This window comes from Gallus gallus, chromosome 7 (assembly GCF_016699485.2).
Source record: "Gallus gallus isolate bGalGal1 chromosome 7, bGalGal1.mat.broiler.GRCg7b, whole genome shotgun sequence".
NCBI classification, from domain to species: Eukaryota; Metazoa; Chordata; class Aves; order Galliformes; family Phasianidae; genus Gallus; species Gallus gallus.
This window is the reverse complement of record NC_052538.1, coordinates 17,242,866-17,256,759: the sequence shown is the minus strand read 5'-3', so window position 1 is coordinate 17,256,759 and position 13,894 is coordinate 17,242,866. Positions and strand designations below refer to the sequence as shown.

The following is a 13,894-nucleotide window of genomic DNA, read 5'->3' as shown; positions in this document are numbered from 1 at the left end:
AAAATATGCTGCAAAACCTAAGACAACCTGCTCTTGGAAGACATATATATTGCCATGTGAGATCAAGAATAAAATTTCCAGTAACACAGGAAAGAGAACACAAAGAAAACTTTAAGATTCCCAATTGGTCTCAGTCCAAAGTTAATATAACTCTACTTATCGCAGACAGAAACAAATACCCTGTATCACTAGAGTAAAACTTAAGTCAATATCCGTACTAGCTACTATTAATATCACATTAGCAATCAAATAATTGTCACTGCAGGGTGGACATGATTTAATATGTTCTGACAACTCGAAAGTGGCTTATTCTTGCCCTTTGACTTCAAGCCCACCATTTGAGTTGATTATGAAGAGTTAATGGAAGAGGACATACCAATGACAAATAGTTGATATGGGCTATATGAGATGAAAGAATTCATACTGAAGAAAATGGTCAAATATACTTCACAAAGCTATAGTAGTATAATCAGTTCAGAAATTCTGTGATATGAAAGATAAAAACCTTAATGGCAAAATTTTAGATGCTCTGTGAACTGGAGGAAATGAACTCTGACAGCTTTAGGTGAAGCAAGTAAAGAAAAAGCTACAAGAATGCCAAAAGGCTGATCTCATAGCAAGTGGGAAAGAAAACTTCCCAACAGAAAGAAGCCAGCAGTATCTAAAGTACAAGATCATACCAACATAATTTATCAGACCCAGTTTTAGAGTTTTAGGAAGAAAAGCTATTGAACAAAACCACAGTGGGCCTTAATTCTCTTTAAGGGTGATGGATGCAGAATGTATTATGCAGTCATGACAAACAACAGGTGCAACACGTTCCAGCTCATCAATCCATCTCAGTGACAAAAGAAATACCTTTCCCCCCAAAATTTCCTTCTGCACATATTAGACACCAAAGTTATAGAGAGCACAGCTGTTGAGTAAGAGAAAAGTAATTCCCAAAACAAAGTTACGGGAAAATACTTAGTCTTGCTCATAGTAAATTCTTCTTGCCATTCTGCTGAGATATTTCTGCCATCTATACTTTGAAGCAAGATTGGAAAGAGGGTAGGAAGCTCAGCCACCTCAGACAAGAAATAACCATTGTTGTTCTCATATGGACCTGCCTACTTGTAGTGCAGCTGGAGGCTGGTGGTGAAGCTCTCTGATGGCTCCCCAGCTTCTGACAGGGGGCTAAGGCCCTGCAGCACTGGGCCAGAGGCTGTACATCGTTTTCCAACTTCTGATGCCCAGGTAGCATAAAAGAAGTGGCAGGCAACCTGAACTGAACAAAAAGAAGTGAAGCAGAGGGAGCAAGGAGTGGGTAGGACTTGATGGGACAGGCTGTAGATGGGAGGCACCTTGCATGATATGAACAAGAGAATAATACTGCACAAAGCAGGAGTGGAATGTGACCATTAAAGAAACCTCACTTCCCAGAATTCACAGGAGAACCCAGCGCATCTGTGCAGGGGTTTACAGACACAGCAAATAGCTGTGAATCCCTCTGGCAAAGTAGGTGGTCCAAACTGGAGAAAATTAGCCTTCTCTAGTTTTCTGCTGTTCTTTGAACTCAACTAGCAAAGGCTTAAAAGAGTAGATCTAAAGGCCTGGTATTCCTGATGACCCTTTGCAAGCACATAAACCATAATCATACTTCCAAAGGTTAAATATCTATCTTCATCCAGCAGATTTTGTTTTTGTAAGTGCAGCAAGTTTCATGTGAATGTTATATTTCATGTGAATGTTAAAGTGAAATTAAATTGATTGCAAAATCAAGCACTTAAAAGTTAAGTAGTCAGAGTTAGAGCTGTCTATGCAACATTAATGCATTCAATTTTAATATTACCTGGATTATAATGTAATTTATAATTGCAGGATCATATATATTCCCCTTAATTTACTTGGGATGGATTAAGCCAGAAAAAAAGATTGACTGTGAACACTAACATGAACCACATATTTACTAAACTCATGAGTTAGCTGTGCAAAAAGAGTCAGGATTAGACATAATAAAGTCTTAGAAGATTATGACTTTTGCTTAGGGACAGATTGCTGTTTCCTTAAGGATCAGAATCTAGTCTTAGACACACATACATAATTTCTTATTATTATTCTGGGACAAGGAACAACCATTCAAACCTCTCTCTGCGCCCTCCACAGGGATTTGTTAGGGCTGAAATACCATCTCCTATCAGTATGAAAGATCACAATTTTAAAGTTCTTATTTTGCTCCTTCTGCCTTCTAATATTACTCTAATAAGCATTGCTTTCCAGATACCGATAGTATGACCTAAGTTTGATTCAATGTAAATTTTGTAATAGCAGTAGTACCCAACTATCCTCAGTACCATCTCCTAAATCCACTATCACATTGCTCCACTGTCAGACTTAACCCTTCTTTGTGGGACCCACACAGTCCTGCCAAGTACTATGACTGCACTGCTGTCTCTTTGTCCTCTCTGCCACCAAGAAAGGTAGTAGAAACAATTTCGTGAACTCAGCTTTCATCAGAAATAAACCAGGACTGCAGGTGCCTTTACTGGGATATGGAAGATGGCCATCAGCGTTGCTCCTTCAGTGAAGGAGCAGCCATGTGGCTGTAGATCCTGCTCTACCCTCCCAGGAGCAGTAACCTCTTTGAGTGACAGATTCAGTGAGTTTGCAGTAATAGAACATTTCCACGAGAACAATTATCCCCTTTAAAATCTAGTCGGTGCATAACAGCTTAGGCAGAGTACTAGGCTAGAGTTGCTGCACTCTTCTGAACAGCAGACTTGCACCTCATCAGCCTAGACCAGAAGCTGAACAAAATGCATCTGCCTGCACCTGCCGCTCCGCACCAACCTGCTGTGACTCCTGTCAGGAGTGCTGAGCACTCATTTCTGGGCATATCACCAGGTGTGGTGAGCTGCCCTGGCTTTTTTGAAACAGCATCCAACACAAACTCTAATTCACGTTTTTGCTCCTAAGGAAGTTTCTATCTCCCCTTCAAAGGATGAAACAAACAGTACCTTTCATCAGCTAGAATTTTCTTCCAGTAATGTACAAATAATATTTTTCTTCCTTACTTTGAACTCAATACTGAATTCCCAGTATTGAAGTATCAACTCCCTCTCACCCAAGTTAATTTGTATTTGAAGTTTTGCTTTGCCTTTTCAGCCTTCTAAAGCTGTCATTGGGATGTTTACCTAGTTCTCCAATTCATGTCTGCTCATTTGTATTCACCTATGTAAAATATTGAGGCAGCTTTAGTAAATGAGCAACAAATGAAATTCATTTCATAAACACACAGCCTCTCTTATGAAGTTAACACAAGTTCTTACATTGTTGTCCTATACAAAATCTGACTGACTCAAGTGGGAAACATTTCCTACTTACCTTTTTTCCCATATATCCATACTCTTTACTCTTTAAAACCAGATCCTTCACAACTTCATCAAATTCATAAACTTTTATTTGTAAAATTAAGCGACTACATTGGATTTTTTCATTCCTTCCATGTGACTTTCTCCACCCCAAAAATGTACAAAACCTTGCTTTTTTTTTTTAATTTAACATTTGTCCTTTCATCCACTTAAACTTTTTTTTTTCTTTTTAAAAGCTAATTTCAGCCACACCTCTGTTTTCACCTGCTTCTCAGCAATGCCTAATTCTTGTAATTGCCTGTTTCCATCCCAGGTGCACCTCCATGTGCCTGCCTGGCTCAGACATGTGCTAGTAATTGGCCATGCAGGTGTCCTTGTTCAGAGTTACTCACTGTTCCCACTTAGCAGCCTTGTATAAAGGTCAAACAAATGAGTTCAAAGGGAAAATATTTCAGAAGCAGCCATTATAGAAGCATATTTGGGTTACAATGCTTTGACAGAGTTGTTCAAGTACTAGTTTTGAATGACCACGTGCAGGTTCTGTGACCTGACTCCTGGTCCTTCAGGTGCTGAAGCATTCCAAGTACTCCGTAGCACTGTATGTGAACAAGTTTCATATCATTCCAGTTGTGAATGTTTCTGTCAACTGGCATGCAGATGTTTCAGACTGGCCGATATGAAGCAAAATAACTGCAACTAAAATTTTCACATCAATGTGACAAACAATTTGCAATAGAAATCTACTACCTGCTCTAGATGGTTAGGCCACATGAAAGCTTTATTTGCATAATCCTTTGTTCTGAACTTCATATCTTAATTCCTAAGGACAAAAAAATTCTTTTATTTCAAGCTAAGCAAAACTGGAAAGTAGCATATGTACACATCCCTGTTACTTGCTGCTTTCTCAGTTGTTTTTCATTTCTTTGTAAAACAAGCAGGAGAAGAGCTGAAGCACTATCAAGTCAGGGTGGTGGCGTAAACAAATCAGAAGAGCAATTTACTGTTTTGTTTTGCACGGGTACAATGCCCCATGCACATGAAGGGAAGGAAAAACTGCCTTTCATGTTTTACATAAGGATTTGACATGTCAGTACATGCCAAGACAGCTGTACAGTACATGGAGCATAAGGGTAAACAGCAAATAAAAAAAGCAGGTAAACTTGCTTGTTTGGTATGTGTATGAATAGCATAAACACCACATTGTCCACATTAGACATGCTTAAACTCTGCTTATTTGCATTTGTTTTCATCTAGATCACTCCACACAGATGTGGCTGCAAACAGTAGAGTTAACAAGGCCTAAACAGTGTAACTCAAACAACTCCTCTGTAGACAAACACCTAAAAAAGACTTATCAAATAATGCACTGCTGTTTCCTAGGATTATTCCTGTAACCGAATATATCTGCAGAAGTCCAAAGACAAGTAAAATGCTAGAAAAGTTGAATAATGAAACCATTCAACTGCTCCCCTCCCTTCTGAATCATAAACCTCTGGCTTTGGTCTGAACAAATGCATAGAAATGATTGCCATTAATGAGAATCTGTGAGAAGTTTGGGGCTTGCCCTTCCTGAAAGCAAACGTGAGAACTTCTGCAGCGGGGCTAAGGAGAGCTACTGTTAGCCCTTCTCAAAGACAGGGCCAATCAGTCTGCCAGTTACTGCTCAGCATTGTCACAGGGCTGGCTGGGGACAGGGACTCTGAACACTCACAGGGATGGTTCTACTCAAAAATAATTACATGCATGTATTTCAAGGTAATGGCAGGCTTAAGTAAATAGTAAAATGTATGTTCTAACTTACATTAGTATTCTTATACATCCTAAAAAAATCTTTATTCAATCTGGTCTGTAGCAATTGGATGGGATCAATACCATGAGAAAGGTGTTACAGCAGAGATGTGATGACAGAAGGACTAGCATGATAGAAATGAGCTATAAAACAGAAGAAGATTGCTCACCCATATCAGAAGATCCTAGGTTTGCAGGGGAAAGCTTCACCAAGACAAGATCTTCAGAAAGAAAGCCTTCCTCAGTGGCAGTCAGCCCTTAAATGAGGTCTAAGAGAGGTGCAGCCAGGTTCTACTGGTGGCATAGCCGAATTGCCTTCACCTGTGCTCCCATGGCTGACCGGGTCCTTTCCTCAGGTGCTCAGTCAGTGGTTCAGACTGTGACTCAGGAGTTCCTATACACTGGTTGTTGTCCACTGATATTTTCTGTCTTGATGGTCTCTTCTCTTAAGCATTGTTAAAACTCCGCTCATTTTGGGAACTAATTGCCACCAGAGTATATTTTATAAGAAGAGAAGATGCACCTTTTGCTAGGCTTTTTCTCTTCAGTACAAGCCTTGTTTTGAATAAATACAATATAATTTATTACAAGAAATGGAGCATTTCTCACAACACAATGCAATCAAAAGAAGGAGTAGGGAATATTCTCCTAAATGACTTACAATTTTTTTTAAGGTAACTCTTAATTCCAAACTGATTTCAGTTAGTGGGAATAAGTTGTTTCAGCTAGCTTTAGATAGAGCCTCAAAGATTTAATTTACTAACACACACATCTGGCAGGACTTGGTAAGTGGGGTACCTGTGCCTTCCTCACTTATGCTGAGCTGGTACTGGTACTTCTGGTACTTGTTCTGTGTCACTGGACAAACTGGAATGTTTTTTATTGAAGAAAGTTGGATAACTATGAGGGTTGTCTTTTTTTTTTTTTCCTTTCAACTAGAAGGAACAAATTAAGTGCTGGATTGTAAACCATCTCCCTTTGACCTCTTTTCATGACTGTGTTTCTGACCTTGACAGGCCCTATATCATTGCACTGCAATAAAGAAAGAATGAGATATATATGACACACAGTGGGTAAATGGTGCCCAGCCACCTTGCAGCAATTCTTTCAATGTTCTGCTCTTGTCTCCTCTGCAGGAGTTGAACAATTAACTCAGTGCCTATATCACTAGTGGAAAAAAAAAAAAAGTATTCTCATTAATTAAACAAGGAGAGGAAAATGTTGAGCCCGTTATCCTGGAAGGTGCATGCTATGGAAATTGTCTTAGTCAATGCAGTTCTCAGTTTCAATGTTTTATGTATAAAATCTGTGTGCCTGCCTGAAGCACAGTGATTGAAACCGAAGGATAAATTTAACCACTCTCGTCTTCTCTTCTAGTGACACTGAGACTGGATGAGTGTGTTTCTCTCTGCAGCCCTAGTGATGCCCAATAGTTCAGGTAGAAGAAAATGGAAAGCTTCCTAAAGAGATATTTGAGGACTGTGGGATGTGGCTTCTCGCTGCATTTTAAGACATACCTAGTATTTGATGAAAATTCAGACATTTTCTGTCGTGTGGTATGCATGAGTCCAGTAACAGGACAGGACACACAAGCAGTCTTGATGAGTGGTCCAGAATGCTTACGAGTTCTAACATTAACAGCTGTTGTTACTGGCCTAGAGACTTGTTTTAATCATGAGACTGATGCTTATCATACTATATGATACGAAGGGCTGTGGCTTCCTCGGGAAATGGAGGTAGGCAAGGAAATAAGCAATATGCCCTGAGTCATCACCTGCTTGTCTTTGAGAAGCACAACAAAGGCATGGTGCAAGCTGCATTCACATCACTGGTAGCGTGTGGATTCAGGACTCCCTTCTTAATTCCATCACCGATACTTTGCAGAAGACAGGCAATTAGATGTGCTTTGAAGAAGTGTTCTAAGATTAGTTCTATCAATAGTATTTTAATTTTTTTTTCTGATATATATATTTGTTTATCAGAATTTATGATCAGTGTATTCATAAATGGTGTGGAATGATACTTTGTTCCAGTTTTTTGCAAAGTTGCTGCTGGGTAAGGGATGATGCATATTTTTGGAAGTTGAAGACCAATGGTATTTCTGTCCTGAATAAAGAGTTGGTCTGGGATTTTGTAAGCGAAGGTACTTAGCCTAGGAAGACATTGAAGCAAACACCTTGTTAATCTTCACTGTACACATTTTTTCAGAAAAGATTTGCTGTTAGAAGACTCAGAAGTAAGCATTTTACAAAATGATTAAAAGCAAACTCCACTTCTCAGCATCCAGTTTATAATTCCTCTGTGATTCACAGATCCTATTCATATTACTAGTTTGATTTCCTTATTAGTTTTCTGACTCAACTGTTTTTTATTTTCCAGTCTTCCTGTTATCACCTTAATTTGCAAATCTCTGGTGCACTTCCTTATAGTAGGCTCCAGGGAGACGAAACAAAAAGTAAAAGTAGAAGCCCAAATCCTGTTCTATTGCCTACAGAAACTTATGTATAATATAAACAGTGGTCATTCCTATAAAAGATTTCAGAAGAAAGGCACACATCTTTGTTAATGACTAACATACTGGAGGGCAGGAATGGGGTAATACACTGACATGTGATATTTTTGTTGCACATTATATTTGTCTTGTATGTTACTCATTGGAGATAACAATAAATGTAGCAGGAAGACACGTTTCCTGACATGGAACTTGACACAGTGAGGCCAGACGGTCCCAAATGGAGAAGAAAGGGATTTGTTGCCCCAGATGTCCCCTTGAGACTAAATAATTCTCATGTTTTTTATGTGTGACCTCTGAAACCATTTGGTTTTATGGAGTCCAATCTGTGATTAAAATTCATGTACTGTAGTTAAATATATATAACTAACGTAAAGAAACATGTTATTCTTAGATAAATTAGTCAATTTGGAGTTACGGATTTAAAATAGAAGGCACAGAATTAGGGAGTGTATGTTTTGATTCAGCAGTGTTTGAGAGGGTTTGAAAAATTCTTGTTTCTGGAAACAATGAGATACAAAACCTGCTTACAGGTTTTGCAGTCGATCTCCAGCCAGAAAGGATTCCTGTCAAGTGAAATATTAACCCAGAGGAATGCAGTTTTCTTAGGGCAGTGAGCTCTTGGCTTCAAGCGAACTTTAATGCAGAGTTAAAGTGACCATTTAAAAACATATATGCATCCAGAGGATTGGATGGCTGTCAGACCAGAACAGGATTATCCTATCTTTCAGCTACAGCTTACTTGTTTGTAACTGGTCTGGTTCTGCAATGCAGAAAGGTAGTTTCCAGCTGTACAGTGGCCAACTGTCTATGGCTTTGCTTGTGTCCTTGCAGCAGGCAGGTGTTTATATTACGCAAACTATCACAGCAGTTGATAGCTTTATCAGTGCTCTGAACATTTCAGGATAGAAAGAGCTCAAGGGGTATTTCCTTCCGTTTTCTTCTCCTGGGGAGTGGAATCTCTTCTGCAAGTTATGTTCTTCATAAGCAGGCTCAGATTGACACAGATTTACACAACAGAAAAGGCGGCTTGCTGAGGGTGATAGGTATATGGTCCCAAGTCCCATTCCTTCAAAGCACATGCTAAATCTGCTAGCAAGTGCCAAGTTCAAGCTACATCTATTGAACCAACCGATCAGATACTTGTTACTACAGGAAATGCTTTTTAGGCCCCAGGAGGCATTTGTGTTAGAATGCCAAAAAACCAGCAGAACAACTCATTCCTCCTGACAAGTGAGAAAGGCTAGGCCTCTAAACTACAATCCAAACCATTATGTTCAGCAAAACTAGGTGTTTCCCTGATTTATTTATTTATTTATTTTGTTCACACGGAAATTCATATACTAAATATAACTTTTCGTCCTTGGCTGTGATCAACTCTGATGTGCTTTGCAGGTGTTCCTATGTACAAATGGAGGAGGCTCGTGTGTGCTGGAAGTCACAACTGTGGATAATTAAAAAAAAAAAAAAAGAAGAAGAAAAAGAAAACTTTTGTTTGTTTGTCTGCAGAGTTTGTTTCTTTGTCTTAGCACCCTTTCCTCCCCAGTAGCTCAATAACACAGCCTAAGTATAACTGTACAATACTGTTTGAAGTGTCCCTTTCTTATCCAATCAAATCCATTCTTGGATCTAATCTGGAACTTAAAACCAAACAGTCTTCAAATAAAGTCCAGCAAACAAATGAGTTCCTCTCCAGGGAGCCCTGCTGAAGTTCCAGATCCTCTTCAGAAAAAAAAAAGGAAATCAAATCAAACAAGCAAGCGGGGATATCTCAGGCCTCTGGCACAGCCAGCAGACCCAACTTCCTGTAGAAGTTTTCTTGGCTTGAGGAAAGGCAATGAGATTTGTATTTTTTTCCCTTTTCCACTGTGCCTTTTCTGGAGGCAACGGGCTAAAATCCAACAGCACCGAGGCTCCTTTTTGAAGCACACACTTGAGCCCAGTGTCGCTTACTCTGAACTTTTCCACAGCAATATCCCCTCTCCTTGTCAGCTCAAAACAAAACATTGTCCTCCTGAACATCTTGTTTCATTAATACATCAGTGTTTTGTTTTTTTAATTTTATTTTAATAAGTATACTTTTAAAGAAGTATAGCTATAGAATCACTCAGGACCCTTTGTCTTTCATTCCAGTGGACCAGCACTCCACTGATAGAAGCTGACATGCAGAAGTGTATTCCTTGTGGCAGTATTCCTTGTCAGGAGGAGACTGCTTGTGTTTTCCCCAAAGTAATGGAACTTTCAGAACCCTCGTGAAAGCACACTGAATCCTTCATCAGAGAATAACAATTCCACTTACAGATTCTTGTCTTTGTATACAAGCAAATCAAACATTGGAGAGAAACTTTCAGGAATGTTATAGAGGAGAGGGTGGTGCTTTAAAGCTCTTTGGACACATGAGTTTTTGGCTTGGAACAGCTAAAATTGGGCACACTTCATAGTTGACTATGAAGATATTAAAAGTAGATTGATTAGCTGCTTTTTGTGGTAGGTTTCTGTCCACTAATAGGCTCCTGCAGATTCGTTAAGACTAATATCTTCTTGACTAGGAAGTTAAGCAGAGGGAGATGGGAGGAGGTAAGCATTACATCCCAAATCCTATCCACTTGTGGCGCTGAAATGTCTTTCCAGCCTAAATGATTCTATGTTTGAGTATCTGAATAACCAATCGTCTTTTTTTTTTTCCTCCAGAGAAAGGCTGTTGTTGCCTAGCCAGTTCTGCTTTGATGTTGGTATAAAAACACACACAGACACACCCCAAAAAACAACACAGTGGAGGTGACTGATGGATAAATTAACTAATTGGACTTCACTTTGCTTAGATATAGGAGGTAACCCAGAACTTGTAACTGGGAGCACTAAATATACGTGCAATAAACAAATAAGAGAATCTAAATTTCAAAGAGATTCTGCCACCTCCAAATTTATGGAAATGCATCCTGTTGTTTTGTCTTCATGATTAACTGTTTATCTTTTATCATATTTTTTTGTGATCTGAATAGAAACACATTCTGGCATCTGTTCTATGCCAATAGTTACTTTTGCTATGAACATGCTTACATTTTATTGCATTGGGCTATTTGCCACTTTATGTAAGCTACACCAGCTGCTCTTTCCATTGCACAACAGATTACTGTATGCAGCATTCTGCTTTCCCCCAAAGCATATAACGCTTTGTGAAATCTGGATAACTAAGTCTCTAGGAAGTGATTGTAAGTTATATTAAAACTGTGATAACTGAGAACAGAAACAGCCTTGAAGAATATACTGAAAAGCTGCTACTCTAAGGGAAGATTGTGGTTGTGGGCAGCTATTTTTTTTTGCAGTGAGTGATCTATATTCTTACCTTCCTTTCCTACTAAATTTTCCTAGCATTTGCAGGTTTCCTTAAAATTTGACCTATAGCAAACCATGATGAGAAATATTAATAATAAGCTTAAACACAGAGCAAATTTCTATTTTGATTTTTATGGCACAGAAATACACTGAAATCAGTTCAAATCTACTTGACAATAAATCCCCTGAATCCTCTTTGTTGCATTTCTGTGGCAGGTTTCATACTCTATTTTCTTGGCAATCTTCTGACAGGCAAGAAGCATTATGCAAATAAAAATTCCAAATGGTACTCATAGTGGGAAATTGTAACACAATCTTTCAAGATATCTTGGGTGATATAGGTCAGATCATGCTATCAAAGAACCAAAACGTGCTCCTTTCCAAAGGTGGAAACTTTTTCTCAGCTATAGTAAAAAAAAAATAAAAAATTGTCTGTGGCTTGGATGCAGCATGGCTGCAATGTCCTATTAATTGAAAATTTAAGCACCTTCATTGCTTAAGCAGTAGTTGAACTTTGCTGTTTTTGACTAGGTATTTGTTGTTAGCATGGTCATGGGTATAAGGCTCTACAGGAAATGATGCTGCTGCTGCAGGAAAAAGTCAAAGTATAATTGGTCTGATGGTGTGCAGAGAAGTAGCAGGGACTGCTGGTAGGGATAGTAAAAGCTCAACAGGGTTACAGAAACCTGCCAAATCTCCATTCTCACTGCAGGGAGCTCCTGCGGCTGCCAGTGAGTAAGGAAAACAGATGGCTGTTGCTTTTGAAGCCACTAACACATCCATTTCTCTGCCTTTTGTGTATTTTTTCTCTTTCCCCTCAAGTTTCCAACTCCTGCAGTAGCCCTGGGAGCAACCAGGCATTGGTAGACATGTTGGAAGGCAGCCACACAGGCGGGTGAGTTTCAGCTGAAGATGATGGCTGCTTTGTTTTGTTTTTCCTTTTCCCCAAACTGCCTCTACAGTTTGGCAAAGGGAGGTCAGGATTAGAAATAGTGGGACTGGAGAATCTGCCAGAATCTATTAGAGGGAAAGAGGCAGAGCTATAATAAATGGGAGATGGAGCAGTGCCAGCAGGAGTGTGGGCACTGGGGTTTGGATGCATTTAGCATGGCTGGCCAAACACACCCTAGCATGGACACTCACAGTTACATGCTGAGTAGTCTTCTGTGCTTATTTTCAGTGGGGTATAGCTCTTACCTGTACATGGGGGCCTTGATTTTTCCTCAAAATCATCAATAATGTGGATCCTGGTATGTGCATAGCATGCGTCAGCTAGAAGCGGGTGCACAGAATGCTCTAAATCACATCTCTGAATCTAAAACAGAAGAGCATGGATGGAAAAGAAATTAATGTTTGTTTTAAGTCTATGTTTCCACTGAATTTCAGCTACTCTGAAGGACTGTGGGACTTTTTCTTCCCCTTAACTTTCTGGAACTTCTATTATGTTTGTGTGCTGGTAAGAAGAAGAACAAAACACCACTTTGAAGGACGACAGAAATGTGTAGGATGTTTAATTTTACTTTTAAAACAAGCTTACTATGGGAGCTTGAAGAAAGATTCAGGCTTGGACCGAATTAGCAATTCAATGAAATATATATGCACGTTGACGTGCAGAGTAATAATGGCACATGACTGATTTGCCACCCGTGTGAGGAGAAAAGATCTGCCATTGTGCAGGTTTTTCTGACTGTTGATCTCAATCAATGAGTGATTCATGCTCTTGACAGATGTTTCTGATTTAGGCCAATGAAAGCTTATGGGAGCTTTTTCTGAGGCTTTGAGGGAAGAACGCCAAGCCAATCAAACAAGCAAATTTGGAGTTTGGCTTCAAAATTGACTGGCAAAGCTGGATGATTTTCTCTTGCAAAAGTTGTGTGCCATCATTATTCTACGACAACCTAGAAATTTGATAATAAGTACTGACTTGCTATTTTCGCCATCTCCTGCATTTAATCATTTAGTCACTGTTGCTATCTACCAAGTAAGATACTAAAGCCACTTATTCAAAAGGCCTCTCTGGCTTGCCCAAAATAGCATATAATTCCCAAACCATCAAAATAACATGCATACAGCTGCCCAAGCTACGTGAGTAATTGAAGCAAATATTTCTAGACACAGACACTAAACAAACTAAAAATGACTGTGGTAGCTGATATTTGCCCTTCTAGAATTCTTGTTATTGTCATTAATATCATAAAAACAAAGTAATGGGACTCACTAGAAACTCTCAGAAACCAGACCCTAATTTTTTGTCAGCAATGTCACTGTCACCACTGCATACTCACTGCGAATTTTCATAAAATTTCATCTGCTTGATGCTCAAGTCCAATATTTGTCAGATTTTTAGATAAGCAAAAGCATAACATCTAGTTTGTTTAACTCCTTCCTTGTAAAATAGTAACATTTCAGGAAGACACAAAGTTTTGCAATTCCAAAAAATGTATTGAGGAACCAACACTCTTGTTAGAAACCTCAAAAATGATGTGACAGCAAATGTTTGGCATAGAGCTGGTGGGAGTCCAAAGGGATGTGGTGCATCTCTCCACCACACTGCACGACAGTGCTCCCAGCTCATGGGATGGGAAAGCAGCCTGCTCCATTTCCTCCACACTGCAGCTGCACCTAACCTTGAACTTATCAATTCAAGTTTTCAGAAACAACTTTTAGGAAGCTAAGTGTAAAATGTAGAAAATATTTCATGAATTTCACCAATGCGTCCATGAACTATGCTCTGGGTGTATGAGGATGTGGAACTCAAGCTTCAAGGTGGATCGACAAATTAAGAGAGTAGACTAATGAGGAGATTGTGGAGAACAAATGCTGCTATGGAGTCATGGATCTCCAACAGAAGCATGTAAACCTTTGAGAAAGACAAATCTTTTTCACTTATTCTTGACGGCATGGCTTT

The 13,894-nt window shown here is 39.2% G+C and overlaps 1 protein-coding gene across 18 annotated transcripts in view; it reads right to left on the bottom strand.

Annotated features, from left to right (window-relative positions):
* The window catches only part of PPP1R19L (protein phosphatase 1 regulatory subunit 9 like), a 113,391-nt gene that overhangs the window by 63,705 nt on the left and 35,792 nt on the right, over positions 1-13,894 (bottom strand). For all 18 annotated transcript variants that reach the window (XM_046943443.1, XM_046943442.1, XM_046943447.1 and 15 more), the window contains one exon: positions 12,184-12,301. The gene's annotated coding sequence lies outside the window, so the exon portion shown is untranslated. The remainder of the gene's footprint in view (positions 1-12,183; positions 12,302-13,894) is intronic.